Source organism: Anser cygnoides, chromosome 2, assembly GCF_040182565.1.
Source record: "Anser cygnoides isolate HZ-2024a breed goose chromosome 2, Taihu_goose_T2T_genome, whole genome shotgun sequence".
In the NCBI taxonomy this organism is placed as follows: domain Eukaryota; kingdom Metazoa; phylum Chordata; class Aves; order Anseriformes; family Anatidae; genus Anser; species Anser cygnoides.
This window is the reverse complement of record NC_089874.1, coordinates 72,873,193-72,890,735: the sequence shown is the minus strand read 5'-3', so window position 1 is coordinate 72,890,735 and position 17,543 is coordinate 72,873,193. Positions and strand designations below refer to the sequence as shown.

The window sequence follows — 17,543 nt, the reverse complement described above, 5'->3', positions numbered from 1 at the left end:
AAGTTTTTTTTCCACATATTACACGTTCCTTTAAGGAATCCCTCTGATGGGATGTATCAATACTGCTGCACTAATAAACAATCATCATAGTTTTTCATAAGATCCTTAATCTTGCCAGAACATTGTATGGTTTATGCTAAACCAATGACTTCTTCGTTCATCTCTTGGGTACCACACCATTCTCCAGTTTTAAAATACTCCATGGTTTGTTTGGGTAGGGTTTTTATGCAAACGTGCCCTTTCCTATTAGCTCTGTTCCAGCCTGAGGAGCTACATTTTTCCTGACGTAGCACTGGTTGCACTACAAAAAGATCCTGCATATCCCACCCTAAAAGCTGCAGTATTTCAATGCAGTGTGAAACCATTGTTGTGTACGTAACCCCCTCCCTCTGAGGACCTACTACTATATATTTTAGCTGTACACCAGTTGAAAAAATAAGACACTACAGGGGAAGTGTCATCACTGTGGACTGGATCTATAATACTGAAAGAACCAACAATTGGACTGGTGATGTGAGGTACCTACAGACCCAGATGCTTGCTTCTCATGAGATGGAGTACTTTCTCTGAGTGCTGAAAACTGAACTCAGTTATAGAAGAGCTCCTAGTTTTACTCAGGCCTGACCACATACACACTTTCATTAAACAAGAAGTTACTGGATTTGTCAAAGTTTTAAAGGAAACCAAATTCAGGAAGCTGGAGCAGATAACCTAGTGGTGAGTTTCACAGCCTAACAACTGATGAGGAATCTGCTCTACACTGTAAAAACAAGAGCAGTCAGGTCTGGTCAGACTACAGATGGTTATCCTATTGGCCTACAGTAGAAACTGCCATTGGGGGATCTCCATTACAACCCTCTACAAAACAAAAAGAAAGATTTAATCAAGCGCATTTGTACTGAGATGCTATGTATTTCAGTAGGGAACAAACTACAGTATGGTTCAGCTGCAAATAAAAGCTAACTGCTCTTAACAGCATTCTGCAAAGCTGCTAAGGACCTATACATGGACAGCAGGATCAATAGAAGGTAAACTTGCATTTCATAGATGGAATCAGAGCCACTTCATACTGACAAAATAATAAAACAGCAAAAGAACAATGAGACACTCTGGCACATGTGTACATTCTCTAAAACCACACATAATGAAGGCTTTAGCAATGCAGAACTCTATCTTCCAGCTCAAAGTTTTATTGGCCATTATCTCACTGGATTTAGAGCAACAGCTCTGAATGCAGTAAAAGATATTCATTTTTCACAATGTTTCCCTACATAACTGACAAATTTATTATTGTTATAAAAAAGGACACAATTTTGAAATCCTCAGAGCCCCTAGAGTCCCTGACTTGTAATGATGCCAAATATGTTTTTCTTTTCATTAGCACTCAGGGATCACTATATCCAAATCACCCTCATCTACTTTTTCCACTCACATAGATGCATCTGACGTTGGATCACCATCCATCTCAGTTCTGGTCTGAAGGAGTAGCTTTGGACCAGAGCAATCAGAGATACTGGGAAGCTCTTTCCAATTAGGATGGAAACCACTAGATATCCAAACACAGCCTTCCAATGGGCTATTTTAATATTGTATGAACTCTGAAAATCCTGTGGCTACTCCACCTCACTGGTTGAGAATTACGGATACTTCTCTCTGTTTGTAGCATAACAAGGTAGATATATTCAGAAATAATAACAACAATAATAATAATAAATAATTAAAGGACACACAAGTGTTAGCTAACCTTTGGGATGTGTGTATTCTTCAACAGACTTTGCACATCCTCCACCTCCAAGATAATAAAGTGAATCAAATGGCAGCCCAGCATGTTCCAGGTGGCAGGTTCCAGGTTTGGCATTGCCTACATCGGTTGTCTGTGCTTTCTCAGCAGTAAATGGAGACAGACAGCTCCAGAGAGCCCTTCATTCCACCATGTTCAGGGATGCTGGGGAGGTGGGAATGCATCACCTTTTAGAGAGCAGGAGACTAGACTACAAGTTCTAAGATGAGATGCCAAACGTTCAGATGACTACAGTTTGACAGAGTCACCCTTACAGCATGGGTAATAAAGAAAAACAGACTTGGACTGATCTTCAGTCCTCTGGAAGCCCGGATGTTCTCTTCTTTCCGCTATCACTTTCAAAATGAGGGGTGGCAGATGTTTTTTTCTGGTGTCAGCAGAAGGTTGTGAGGGCTATAAGGGCATATTCAGCACTGGTCTCTGGGGCTGACATCAGTTCTGTGCAGCATCATGCTCAGTGCAAGGTTATCATTTGGGTCAACAGCCCCAGATATTTTTTTTCAAACTTCTTTTCAGACTCTGCATCAAGGTTAAGCCTAGTTCTCCAGTATCCACATCAGTGTCCATTTAAGTCAAAGAAAACAAAGGAAACAGTTCCTTTGAAACTACTAATGATTGAAGCCTTGTAATTCTTTTCCTGTTTGCCATTATTTCTGTCCCCATGAGTCTCAGAGCTTGCTGCTTTATCTTCTAAGCCTTAGAAGCCCTATTTTCCTCAAGGACACCTTGGATTTATGAACATTTCTTCCTTTATTCACTATGCCCTTCCACTTTTTTTTTTTTTTTTTTTTTTTTTTTTTTTTAAGATTTAGGAAGTCATTACAGCACCAGTTGATTCTCTCTCCCTGTCAAGTGAACCTTGGGTTTGGAAAGCCAGTGTTTTCTGTATGCAGGGAATGCTTTCTTGATCATTTTCTAAGTAATATGGTATGTCTACTATAAGAAAGAAATCTCTACGCTTACAAAAACATAACATTAATAAAAAGAGATAAATCTAGACTGATCCTCAGTTTCCCCACCCCACTCTTCAAAACCATATATTTATATATATAATCTTCATCCAATGAAAAGATTGTCTCTTTCATAAGACAACAAATTCACCTTTTCTCAAGCCTGGTTCTTCTTAATTCTTCCTTATATTCTTTCCCCCACCCCCCTCACCCCCTTCCCTTGATTCTTCTCTCTATGCCCATTATCATTAGCAGTCCTATTTTTAACAAACATGTAAATGAGAGCCTTGAAGACTTTACTGATGCACACATCTTTAGTCTCATTTTTCCTTTGTGTTCTTCCTTCTGAGTTCAACCTAAGCAACATACAGTTAATTCAGGGACTCAATACCTTTATTGGCAGTGAGTCCTACTTACAGACACAAAAGAATTACAGCTGCTCTCATTACTTCACAAGTTTAAATAAAAGGATATTCCTTCAATTTAGGATATATCTGGATAACAAATTTAAAAGTCATTTCAGGTCTTTTAATTTCCCTTGCCAATTTTTGCAGCTTTTCAGGCAGACATTGTCCAAAACACTGTTCAAAATATTTTTCCCTGCTGTTGTGACAAACCCCATACAAATCAATAAATACCTAGCCAGCTGAGCAAACATGAAAAACAGTCAGTATGACAGACCACCAAAATATGTTGTCAGACTATCCATGCCGGCAGGGACAAAGTAAGTACTGAAATAACGAACCAATGCTAGGCTGACTTACCATACATGGTTGTTAGATAAATCATGCTTTCACTCAAAGTGAGCAAAAGGAAGGCCACCTTGTGCACCTCACTGATGTGCTGTGGAAGGCAACAGTAAAGCAAAGGGCAGAACCTGGCTATATGCATAAGAACCATAGGACCAAGAACCTCTGAAAATTTTAACTGGGTATCAGTTTATGATTTCTGATTTTGTTGCACATCAGAAGTGCAATCCATTAGGAAAGGTATCCAAAACAAAAATTTTTAAGCTGCCCCCCCCCCCCCCCCCCCCCCCAGTTTATATGCACATTCCAGATACGTAACTGGAAGAACTGTGCTAAGGAGGCTTTTCAGAGTATCATCTCTGTTTTACTGTGATGATTTCTGCAACATACTGTGTATCTTACCTTCTCCACAGATCTTAGGAGCAAGACGGCAATACACACACAAAAACAACAACAACAACAACAACAAAAGGAAAGCTAAAACAGTTCTTCATTTCAGAATCTTCTGCTGAGAAACAAAAGCTGTACATGATGTTGTAATGCTGGTAATCTCTCCTTTTCAGCAGTATTACATTTCCATTCCTAGCTCGTGCTCTGGATATTCATGGATTCTTCAGAGACTTAGCAGGTTTCAGACTGAGTAGAAATCAAGTATTTAATGGTGCAGGATAAGTGCATGTAATTACACAGCTCTGCGTTTTAGTATTTCAGTATTATTAACACCTATAGAATACAAATATTTATGTATCACCATGTAGAATGACTCATTTTATCTAGAATTAAAATGCATTCAAGTCCAGGGCAAAACAACACTGCTGTTTAACTACGCATAATCCTAGGTCGAGAAGCCATGAAGGATATCACATTCAATTAATACTTCTTACAGTCTGAAAAAGAAGGATGGAATTTTGTCACTTAGCTGGGGGGAGCACCATTATTCTAATTAAAAAAAAAAAAAAGGCCAGGAAATTTCCTCATTACAAATATAGCAAATTAAAAGATGAATTTTCCATCATGCAATAAATTCCAGGTTACCAATACTTAGATTTTGAATCAAGAAAAAATAAAACAAAAACAAACAAAAACTTTGAAACCACTTTCAAAGTCAAAACTTACAAATATTTCATGAAACAAAGTCCCCTGTAAATATTTCATGTGAATGATTTTCAGAAAGCCTAACTGGACTGTTTGGATAAAATTATTATCTTTTTGACTTCCACAAAATTGAATGGAATATAATAAATAGATCTGGAATGAAAATGTCAATGGAGCCGATACCTGATTCTGTGAAACATTTCAGTTTGTCAACTGACCGCTAAACAAAGTTTTCCACCAGAAAGATATACAAGCAGGCATCAGAAAAAAGAGATTTCCTGTAAGACACATGTTTGTGCCCTTCAAAAATTTCCTACTCTCGTTCCCCACCTGTGCCTCCTCCTGAGTTTTCTTTGAGGGGATGAGATGGTGCAGGAAGGTCTCAGCTTTCCTGACAAGCTAGCATCAAGCCCACGTCCACATGGCTTACGAGAGCTGAGACTCACAGGCCAAAAAGGCTGTCCAGCAAATAACGGCCAGACACCTTGTCTTGCTCTCTCCTGGAGTTCTCATTCCAAGTCACAACATCAATATTAAGTCAAAAGTTGTGAGAGACAAATTCCGTCCTGTTTCAAAGACCCGTAGACAGAAAAGTTGTGGAAGAAAATGCTAACACTGAAGAAGCAACAGCCTATTTGAAATTAAATTTTAGAAGGAGAGAGTGAAGCATATTGATCTGAGCTTTTCCAGACTAAAATATTAACTGTAAGACCCCTCCTTCACAACAATAACAAACATCATATTGATTTAAAAAAATAAAAATAAGTAATGTCTCAAAACAATAAAGAAAATAGTATTTGCCCCAAACATGTTTTCCTAAAATATTTTGCAACAGAAAAAAAGGGCTTTACTTCCTTTTCTTGAGAAAACATTTGTAAATCAAATAAGAATAAGGCCAGCAACAGTCCCTTGCAGATTTGCAGGAAACTTCCAGTTATACATTACGTGACCTGTGCTACCATGTGAAGGTGTTGTCCATTGGGTTAGCTGTGATCACAACACAATAAATTGTAGGGATTCTTAATAACTGAGTCCCTCTTGCAGCTTCCTCTGTCCTCTATCTAGTCATCCATCTCTCTGCGATTTATAGGATAACACATCCCAATCCTACAGGTAACTCCAAATACCAGCAGTTTATAAATCAGCCTACCTGGTAACACTCCTCTCTTTCCTGCCCTAAATGAGCTGTCTACCCTCCAAACCAAGTCTCAGGACATTGTCATGGTTTTATCTTCTCCCATTCTGCCAAAACCAAAATAGGAGCTCTGTGACAAAGGATATGGGGAATTACTGTTTTTTCCAGGGAACAGAAAGGACTTAGTTGAAGCCCCAGAAAGTTCCAAGACTTTGCATTCAGTGTCTTGAGGTTATTTAACTTTTTCTGTGATTTTATGTTCACCTTTTAAGTAAAAATAACCTGAGCTCTAACTAAAGCATCTGTCTTTATAAATAGATAAAAGCAGTTGCACTATATATTTCACAAATACGTCTAAAATATTTCTTGATTATTTCCACTGAGGTATGTTCTAGGAAGATTACAAGTATGATTAGCAAAGCTGCAGCCCAAGTAATATGTATAAACCCATACCAACCACAGCACCATGCAGTTCCTGAGTGACTGTGAGCGTGTTTTTTTGCACACACATGTGCAGGACAAAAGTACTGCAAGCATCAAAATTATTTCAATACAGATCACATGTCAACATGCTAGTGACTAACACACAGTGGCCACAACTCAGCTTCTCCTTCAGAGTCCTCCGAAGAAATGCCCATGTGATGGTGCTCAGTGTGTCTCAGGAGTGCAGGGTACTCTCAACTGAGCACCCAAAGAGAGCAGACACCTTCCTACAAAAATTTCAGTTGCCTACAGCTCTTTAACCAGACCAAATCTTTTGGTTTACATTTTTACTGAACCCTCACTTATACATGTTCTCAAAGACATTTCTGTGGGAGTTTTTTCCTAAACAAAAGCTGAATAAGAATCTGGCTTAGCCTAATTTGCAATTAAAAGAGCCATGAAACTACAACAGGAGAAACTGCTTTTGGAAGGATTGGCAAGGAGCACTGATGCTGTTGCCAAGGTAAGAAAGATCATTCAAATATACTTGATGAAAATCAAATGTAACTCTAGCTGTTTGCATTTCAGTGTGATATGGTCCATTACTCTCAGAGGAGAAAAGTCCCTGTGAATTAATCCATGTGACTAACATCTCGAGGGTGGGACTTAGGACAAATACGTCTCATAAGCCACACACTTTCTCATTCCCCACACTGGAAACATAAATTACATTCTATTTAAAAGATGTTTTAAAAAATAAACATGAACCTGCCTCTAACTCTTAACGTTAGACAGAACTTGTTCTAGAGTGCTAGGTAAGAAAAATGTTATGGTAAGAGGAAGATTTCCTCACTGCTGAATTATTTAGGAGTTCTCCCTCTTCCCTGGGGTTCTTTGAGACACATCACAACTCTAGCACTTCAGGGTGCATGCAGAGCTCTGATTCTGATTTTGAGTATGGAAGGAGTTGAGTCACTTTATTCAGAGCAAATGTCTGTGTCTCCAACAGAGGACCAATAGCAACAGTATCAAAAGAATAACTTCATTTAGATCATCAGTTAAGGGATTAATTTTATCCTCTGAGCTGTATGGCTACTCCTGGAGTAAAACTTTGGCTGGTGCTTTCTCTTAAAGCCATGAGGAAATCCATGGTTACCTGATAAGACCGTACAAAGTGCTGGGTGCCATCAAATATGATGGAAGGAAATGGCAAGTGGGACTGTTGCTCAGATGAAATTTTCTAAGTGGAAATTCCATTAAAATTGTTCTGCTTTCTGCTTGTTTCTACTGCAAGGCTTCTTGCTCAAGGGATCAACAAATTCAGTGAGCAGACCCAGTCCAAACCTGGTTAGCCACAGCAATAACCATTATGAATCAGCTGAAATTTTCAGCGGAAATTTCTATCACATTTCCAAGATCTGTGGAAGAAGCCACAAATGTATTTATTATATTCAGATTTGCATTCAAATGATCCAGTTCACCTTGTGGATGTTCTGTCTATGTCTCCACAACTGGACTGGAGGTCATACTGATCACCTTCATTGAAGCCAGGTAGCCAGCCTGCCAGAATCAGAAATGAGAACAGGCTTCAATGATGACACAACACAACTGAATCTTGACCTCAGGGCAACAATTTTTTCTGGTACAGCTAGAGATTTGTGAAAGGAGCAATTACACAAGAGTTCTCAGAAGTCAGAGAGTTAGGAGAGTTCTCAGAAGTCAGGTTAAAGGAAAAACACAGAGGCATCTTCCAGAAGTACATCAACCCTATACCCTTGCAGGGATGCCAAACAAGAACTTTGACATCAGTTAATATCCTCTCTTGTGTAGCTGGGCTGACTTTTTAATTTCTTAACCACCCACTGAGGGCTTTGCCCTGTAGGATTTGGGGGAAGGAGATTACAGGCATGTGTGAGTATGATGAAAGGGGGGGGAAAGATGGAGGGGATCATTTCCAAGAAAGTGTGAGATGCATTTGTTGTTTTACTTTTTTTTTTTTTTAACTTACAAGAAATGTCCTTTTCAACAATTACAGTTCTCTTTCCTTATTTTTGCTATATCAGTGGAGTACTGAAATATCACCACTTTGGCACTGAAATTCTCTTTGGAATGGAAAGGTGGTAGTGAATGTACTACCTGTGATTTCAGTTCATCCGTCTGAGTACTGGTTATTCCAAGCTCCATTGCCCATGTAGTTTTGAATATTTCTGCTTCATGCATCCCCTCCCAGTATGATTTTTTAAGTGTCTGCAAAGTAATCACCTTCAGCTGTGGCTCAGAAATGTCAAGAAAGTTGTATATAAAGCACAGGAAACTTCCTCAGGTTTTGGGGTGTCTAGATGGCAACTAAGAATAATAAAATCCGAAGTCACTTGCTGGTTTTGGAGACCAGACTCATGATTTTATCAATGTCTGTCATGGCAGTAATGGGCTGAAGAGTCCAAATCTGTTTATGTGCTGCTTGGACAGAAACTGTTTCATACCCTTGAACAGCTTGGTTTCTCTCTCCATACATTTCCTATTCCTCCCAAAACACCATTCTTGTGAGCTCTACAAGCTGCTACACAAATATTTCTCTCACTATTTCCATGAATTTTCTGGGGTAGTTTCTTGAGTCCTACATCAAGAGCACTAAGCAAATCAGAACAGCTACTGTTCAGGCAAGGACATATTTGAAGACTGTATCCCTTCAATTACACAATTTGAGAGCAGGCAGAGAAACAGTATCATACCATATAGATCTGCCATATGTAATATGATAGATTAACTGACCTGAGCTACTCTTTTTTTCAGTGTCTAATCAAACTCTGGGTCTGCTCATTTCAACGGTCTTTTGAGCTGCAACTATCTCAAAGGATGTCACGCTGGCACCAAAGTCCTCTCCAGTTTGTGCCTGAAGTCTGGGTCTCCACTTCCCATCGTAATCTAAGAAGAGCCTTTGAATCACTTTCTCCTCTGGAGGGTTGCAGGCACATGTGAATTTCCAACTGCAAGATGATCTGAACAGAGAAATTTCAAAAGACACACTGAAATAATAAAGTGGTGATTTACACGTAGTCTACAGTAGGAAAAGCTGGAGTATTTCTTTAGCACACTGTTGAAACATCTCTTTTACTTTAGGATGAACATGTAATTTTTAATACCATCTTATGAGTCCATGTGTATGTGATAAATTCCTTCCTGATCTTCAGGGCTGAGGCCACCTGCTCACCCCTCCTCTACAAGCAACAGAATTTTCCCAGATGCTATTCATCTGTGAAAGGCCCTTTTTCTGTCTCTGACATATAGTCTGACATATATGTCTGACTGACATATAGTCCTAAACCACCCCATGCTGTTTGTATAAAAATTCATCCTGAAAAAGTGCACTGGAGAACTGGGTACAGAGTTTTAATTTAACAAGCCTCTTTTAGGATACTCCATTAACATACATCTAATATTAAGGATATCTTGCTAAAACGTAACAGTAAATACATATACAATGAGCAAAACCACTGTTTTGTTTGTTTGTTTGTTTGTTTTTAAAAAGGAACTGTTTGGTATTCACTAATCTAGATACTTTCATAGCTCTTTCTTAAAACCTGAGTAATTTTTGTTTTTCCAAGAAATTTGAACAAACACATTTGAAATAATGGAGTTTCCCACAGAACCAACATTTCATTTCCTAAGAAACCAGGTCTTAAAGTTTTGGATATCTATTTTGCTTTTTTTTTTTTTTTTAATAAGATCAGGTAATATTTAGATGAGATATTGGATAGTAGCTAACTTGTACCAAAATATATAGTTAATATAACAATAGTTGAGGAACTGAAAATGATTATGAAGCCTACTGAAGGTAACTGAATTTTATACATTAATCTCCAGGAAAAGTAATAGTATAAACCCAAAGATACCACAACCCTAACTTTATCCCTTCAGCTATTCAATTTTCAGGAAATACTGTCAAATTGCTGCTACTGAATTCTACAGAATTTGCAAAAGCAAGCTTTTGCAAAGACCTCTAGACAATAAAAATATTTCCTTGCATGTTTTCATTAGCAAAAGTGGAATTGATAAAATTTCTGCCTATCCCTATCTTAATAAAAATCCTTTCAAATGGACATCATTCTGCCAAATGGGGGGTGGGGGGTGGGGGGAAGGGGAATGTTGAGAAAAAATGATTTATGCTTATTTTTCTATTTCTCATTTTCATATATATGTATATATACACATGTGTACGTATAAAGAGGAGTGAGCAGAAAAAAAGGAAGGGAAAACAGGGATAGTATTTAATAGTTTTCAAATTCAAAATGAAGTTTTTAAAGAGAGACAATTTTTTAGACTGATCCTCAATGTAAATATGTGAAGATATCTAGAAAGCAAAACATTTTAAAATAAGCTTTTTTCTTTTCTTTTAATCTATACTCCAACATGCTGCATGAAATAGCATGAAATATTTTCAATTCACCCTGTCAAATGCTTTTTCAAATTCTCTGTAATTCTGCCCATGTAGACCATCACTAGAAATAGCTCCTTAATATAAGGTAGGCCAACAAAAGTTCTGCCCTGTAACAGCACGTGTATTAAAGCACAAGTGCGTGGCACAACCTCAACTGGTACAAACACAGAGGCATGAGGGGCCTCTAACACGTGGCACAAAATTAGAGCCAAGGGTTTGTATTGACATGAAGGAAAGCAGTGACATATGTGAAGACGTATATGAAGCAGTGACTATATGAATAAGGATGTTCTAGGAAAAAGACCTAGAACCTGCTTACAATAAGAGCATGAGTCAAGGGAACAAATAGAGTCACCAAGAACGCTAGCTTCCAGACGCCAGATAGCACACAGTGTAGAGGGTAAAAGGAGGGAGGCATGGACATAAGGAGACTTAATTCCTGCGCTAGCACCAGCCTCACATAATGTGGCTGAGGTTAAGCTTTTAACTGTTCCTGGAAGTACAGTGGCTTGTGAAAAAAGACCGACATTTTTGTAATTGCACAGTGTTAGTAAAGTTTTGGGAAGTCTGCTGTGGTTAGTGTCACATTGTCACCAGCTGGAACAGAAATCTGAATTGCGCAGTGGTACCTTTGCTCTTGTGAGGCATAACAACATCAGTAATACATTTATCAAGTAAGTAATGGAGAGCTGCACAAGGAGATTTTGACAAATAGTGCTTAAAAATTAATGTTTAAGACACAAATATTTCCTCAGAATTCCAGAAAACCTAAGCCAGTTTGTTCACCCCTACCTTATTTTCTTTCGGCTTTTAGAGCCAAACAACTTCTCTGCCTGTGTGAGATTTTTATAAAAGGACTTATCAGTCAGAAGAGGTGGTAGAGGGTTGTTTTTTTCTTCTTTCAGCAACCCATGACACTCATTTTTCTCCAGCTGTGGAACACTGTAATATTAAGCAACGCTACCTCACTCATTGTGACAGTTGCATTTTTTGTTTAATCTTTGAAGTCTGTTATTTCCTTCACTAAAAGGCCAAGAGATGCAATTTCCTTAAAGACAACAGTTTCCATTAGCAATAGCATTTGGTCAGCCAGGGACCTAGCACTACAAGGCCGGCCTTAACAAGCACAATTTGTATGAACAATCTGGAGGCTCTCACTAACAGGTTATAACAATAAATTTACCCAGTGACTGTGTATTTACAAGAGCTATAAGAAAGAGAACTCAGATTTGACCTATTAGACATACATATCTTCCTCACGTGAACGTCAAGTGTGATTGTTATTATCGTTGTAGTCATCACTGTTCAAAAAGAAAAGTTTGAAGAAGTACTTCAATGGTCAGCGTTAGGACTTCAGGATATTACATTACTAACACACTAACAATTGGCCTGAGGCTGCTTTCTAACCTACATATACCACTCTGGAAAAACCATAAATGCTCTTGACTACACTTATGTAAGAAGAGGAAATTGAACAGGATATGCTCGGATATTTCAAATATACTTATTGCTGTTTATCAATTTTATATTTCTAAATTTGTCTCCTCAGAGAAAATGTCTCTATCTTAAGTCTGCTCCTCTCAAAATGATTTATAACCTTCATCTACAATAATGCCAAGATCTTTAAAAGATCTGAGACTTGAATTAGAAACCAGACATGATTGAATCATGGCTATTCCATAGGGCAATGCTGCATCGTACTGTTTGAAGATACATTCAAACCTTCTATGACTTGCACTACTTACAGATATGTTGCCGTGGTAGAACAAGAGAATCAGAAGCACGGTAATTTTTACTTGTCTTCAGAGGTGAGGTAATGCTGGGATCACAAAGGTCTGCTATGGAATAAGTACAGGGTATCGCCTCTAACTTGTTCCAAAAGCATTCTGATCCACGCTTGCATTTCTAATCCCCTAGAACTGTTACTTGCATTCCAGTTATGTCCGGTGCGCTCTACAAGCTATTCGTAGCAGAGATCAACAAAAAGTTGCACAGAACAGCAACTTGTTATCTGAATGTACAAAATTGGTCATTAAAAAACAAAAACCAAACCAAACCAAACCAAACCAACAAAAAAACAATATTTCATGGGAAAATGCCAATTCTGACAAAATTGTCATCCATGTTTCTCACTTGAGATTTCTTGACTTCCAGAGCAGCAGCAATTTGCTGATTTTTAGATGTCACCCAGAACATGAGAGAACAGCAGAATAGAAACTTTACCATAGCTCTCCTTCACAAGCACTTTAGTGTCACATGCCTTTCAATATTTTGTCCAGCAATAACATATCTAAACATTCAATCAGTTCTAAGTACAGATATGACTCAAAGATTGCCAACACAGTGAGTTTGTTGGAAAGGAGTCATAGAGTCATTCAGGCTGGAAAAAACCTCTAAGATCATCTAGTCCAAACTTTAAGCTAGTACTGAAGTCCACCACTAAACCACGCTACCAAGTTCTAAATCTACACATTCCTTGAAGACCTCTAGGGATGGTGACTCAACCACTTCCCTGGGCAGCCTATTCCAATGCTACACAACCCTTTCAGTAAAGAAATTTCTCCTAATTCCCAACCTAAACCTCCCCTGACACAATTTGAGGTCATTTCTCCTCATCACTTGGTGCTTGGGAGGAGAGTCCAATCCCCACCTCAGTACAGCCTCCTTTAAGGTAATTGAGGTAATTGTAGAACACAACAAGGTCTCTGAGCCTCCTTTTCTCCAAGCTAAACAACCCTCAGCTAAACAGTTCCCTCAGCCGCTCCTCATAAGACTTGTTTTCTAGACCCTTCACCAGCTTTGTTGCACTTCTTTGGACACACTCCAGCACCTCAATGTCTTTCTTGTGGTGAGGGGCCCAAAACTGAACACAGTATTCGAGGTGTGGCCTCAGCAGAGCTGAGTACAGGGGCCCAATCACTTCCCTGGTCCTGCTGGCCACACTATTTCTGATACAAGCCAGTATGCTGTTGGCCTTCTTAGCCACCCAAGCACACTGCTAACTCATTTTCAGCCAGCTATCGACCAATATCCCCAGGTCCCTTTCCCATGGGCAGATTTCCAGCCACGCTTCCCTCAGCCTGTAGCATTACATGGGGTTGTTGTGCCCCAAGTGCAGGACCCAGCACTTGGCCTTGTTGAACTTCATACAGTTGACCTTGGCCCATTGGTCCAGCCTATCCAGATCCCTCTGCAGAGCCTTCCTACCCTCGAGCAGATCAACACTCGTGCCTAACTTGGTGTCATCTACAAACTTACTGAGTCTGCACTCAATCCCATGTCCAGATCATTGGTAAAGATATTGAGGAGATCTGGCCCTGGGGGACACCACTAGTGACCGGCCTCCAGCTGGATTTAACTCCATTCACCATGACTCATTGGGCCTGTCCACACAACCAGTTTTTAACCCAACAAAGCATACATCCATCCAGGCCTTGAGCAGCCAGCTTCTTCAGGAGAATGTTGTGGGAAATGATGTCAAAAGCCTTACTGAAGTCTAGGTAGACCACATCCATTGCCTTTCCCTTATCGACTGAGTGTGTCACCTTGTCATAGAAGGAGGTAAGGTTCATCAAGCAGGATCTGCCTTTGATACACCCATGCTGACTGAGCCTAATCACCTGGTTGTCCTGTAAGTGCTGTGTGATGGCACTCAAGATAACCTGCTCCATGAGCTTCAGCAGCACCGAGGTCAGACTAACAGGCCTGTAGTTTCCTGGATCCTCCTTCTGTCCCTTCTTGTAGACGGGCATCACATTTGCAAGCTACCAGTTGACTGGGACCTCCCCTGATAGCCAGGACTACTGAAAAGTGCTGGAAAGTGGCTTGGTGAGCACTTCCACCAGCTCCCTCAGTACCCTCAAGTTGATCCCATCTGGCCCCCTAGACTTGCGTACATCTGAGTAGCAGGTCACTAACCATTTCCTCATGGATTATGAGGGCTTCATTCTGCTCCCTGTCCCTATCTACCAGCTCAGGGGGCTGAGTACCCAGAGAACAACTGGTCTCACTGCTAAAGACTGAGGCAAAAAAGGCATTAAGTACCTTAGCCCTTTCTTCATCTCTGGTCTCTCTGTTTCCCTCCACATCCAACAAAGGATGATTCTCCTTAGTCCTCCTTTTCTTGTTTATTTATAAAAAAACATGTATTATTGTCTTTAACAGCAATAGCCAGACTGAGCTCAAGTTGGGCTTTGACCCTTCTAATTTTGTCCCTGCACAGCCTCACAACATCTTTATTGTCCTCCTGAATGACTCGCCCCTTCTTTCAAAGGTCATAAAACCTCTTTTTCCATGAGTTCAGCCAGGCCAGTCTGTACTGTACTTCTGTACTGGCTCATCTTTCAGCATGTGGGGATGGCCTGTTCCTGTGCCTTTAGGATTTCTTTCTCGAAGAGTGTCCAGACTTCCTGGACTTCTTTGCCCTTCAGGACTGCCTCCTAAGGGACTCCACCAATTAATCTCCTTAACAGGCCAAAGTCTGCCCTCTGGAAGTCCAGGGTGGCAGTCAATCCCCCTCCTTACTTTTCCAAGAATTGCAAACTACTCTACTAATTTGAGATCACTGTGCCCAAGATGGCCTCCAACCTTCACATTACCCATAAGTCCTTCTCTATTTACAAGCAAAATGTCCATTGGGACACTGTCCCTAGCTGGCTTGCTCACCAGCTGTGTCACGAAGTCATCTTTCACACACTCTAGAAATCTTCTAGAATACAGCAAAGACCTTGGCACAGGCCTCAGGTTTCAAGAAAGTTTCAGATCAAGGAAATTTATATCATTGATTTCTGGTAAGTAGATGCCTTGAGAATGAGACCTGGCTTTGTGATTGGTTTGACCTCAAGCAGATTTGGATCCAAAAGAAGGAGATCCTATTATCCTGTAGGAAAGAAATTCCTCTTTTCATAATCTCTTCTATTTAAGCTTCATTTTAGTAGACTTCTCTTAAGTCTTTAAGTCATTGGCTGACTTTAGCATGACATGTGAAGGACCAATGTAGAAAAACTGATGTGTGGTCAGAATCTAGTGGACCCCAGGGACCTTATAAAATCCCCAAATGAATCACCTTTTTACAGTGCTGATCCATTCTGCTCACTTCTGTCTTCTGTAACTCTCTTCTCCATGATTTACTTGCTTTAAAAACTTGATGCACTTCCACCCAGCATTTTTCTTTTCACTCTTCCATAACATATTCATCTCAGCTAATAGTGCCAAAACAGACACCAACACAGAGGTGGCAATGTGGAGCCATGAAACTGAGTCAAAACAGCAGGTTCTAAGATCATCCTTCTCCAGCAAAGAGGGTTGGTAAGAAATTCCCCAAAAAATTAAGGCATTCCCCTGCACTTCACCCACTTGTTGAAGGTATTATGAAAAGAGTTTATAATTCAGCCCTGAAGATATCAATGCCACTTACTAGGAATCATCACATTATTACAGTGCAAAGTGTCCTCCATTACGATGGCTATAAAATAGTTTGCCTTTACTATATTTCAACATTATGCCATTTTTGTTAAGTAGGCTGGATAACCAAAATCTGATTTTAAAAAGGACTTGATACTTGCCTTATTAGAGAGGGTTAGAAGACAGCCTGTGTTTCATAAAGGGAAACCTCTCTTCATATATCTATCATATCAACATAAACTTCACAGCAAAGGCTACAGATTCACAGTAAGGCCCCAAACCCATGTTTGTTTAGAAAGAGAGTACGTTCTTCTTAAAAATTCACCTTTTATCTGTTTCTCAAAGAAATAAAGTGTTTCTGAGTGACTGCAATAGCCTCACTGCCAAAAAAAGTCCAGCACAGCAGATTAAAAGAAAAGTTCTCCAGAGGCAGCAGTGTGTTGTACCACCCAGGGAGATCTTGGGTATGCATCAAATGAGACCAACCTTCAGTGTGTGGGTGTGCTGAGGCTTTAAAGAGATTTCCAGTCAAGGAGAAATAAGAGTCTCCATTTCAAGCTACGTGCAACATTCCACATGTGTTAAGCAAGATAAATTCCCCAATTTTAGGGAGCTGGCCCAGGAAGCAGCTAAGGTATTCAGACAGGTAAAAACTTCTCTCCATGCTGCATTTAAAACACAATTAACTGGGAGACTGAACTGCCACCCTGCTCCCTGTCCCTGATACAAGCAGCACAGCAGAGAGTCTACAAGGTGGAAGGAAAAAAAAAAAAAAAAAAAGGTAATGCAGGAAACCAGCCACTGCCCATCACAGCGTAGCTGGAAAAGCAATGCTGGAAGTCATTTATTTATTTGGCCTCACTAATTAATTAGACACAGGTGTAAAACCTGGCCTACCTTCTGGCATAAACTCAGAGCCGTGCCTGGGCTCCTTCTCAGCTTCCTCCACCACCTCCCAGAGAGCCCCCGCATCCACCCGCTGTGCAGCACTTGGCTGTGGTTCCTCTGCACGGATAAATGAATGCACAAGCTGAGAAGGGACACATACATATGAAAATCCCCAGACCTGGCTTACTGCCCCATGGCTATATGATGCTCCGCCAGCTGAGACACCACGCTGCAGCAAGGCTGAGAAAATCGCCCTATGTGTATCCTCCCAGACCTCGGGGAAACTCAGCCCAGCCCTGCGGGGGGGGGGAGAAATGGCAAAGCACCAGCTCTTTTTTTCTTTTTTTTTTTTCTTTTTTACTCTTGAAGCTGGGGGTGCTTTATAGCACTACATCGCAGTAAATAAAAACAGGAACACTACTGACTTCAGATATGACAGCCATGAAGATGCTTGACAAATCCTTTTTTCCCTTATCACAGCACCATGTAAAAGATAAGAAGGGTAAGTGCTTAAAAGCCCTCACTGACATACAAGGATGTGACAACTGTCTCCCATCTATCTAAGCTACCAAATTTTTGATTTGTAAAACCAAACCAAAGACCTTCTGAGGGCAATATAAAGGCTACCTAATTCAGTAAGATGAGCCAGATGGGACAGATG

At 40.0% G+C, this 17,543-nt stretch overlaps 1 long non-coding RNA gene across 1 annotated transcript in view; it reads right to left on the bottom strand.

The window, feature by feature from the left end:
* Nucleotides 1-8,393: 8,393 nt before the first annotated feature.
* LOC106034886 (uncharacterized) overlaps nucleotides 8,394-17,543 on the bottom strand; it is a 116,771-nt gene continuing 107,621 nt past the window's right edge. Inside the window, exon 5 of the long non-coding RNA XR_010829430.1 lies at nucleotides 8,394-9,152. This is a non-coding gene — a long non-coding RNA (uncharacterized lncRNA). The remainder of the gene's footprint in view (nucleotides 9,153-17,543) is intronic.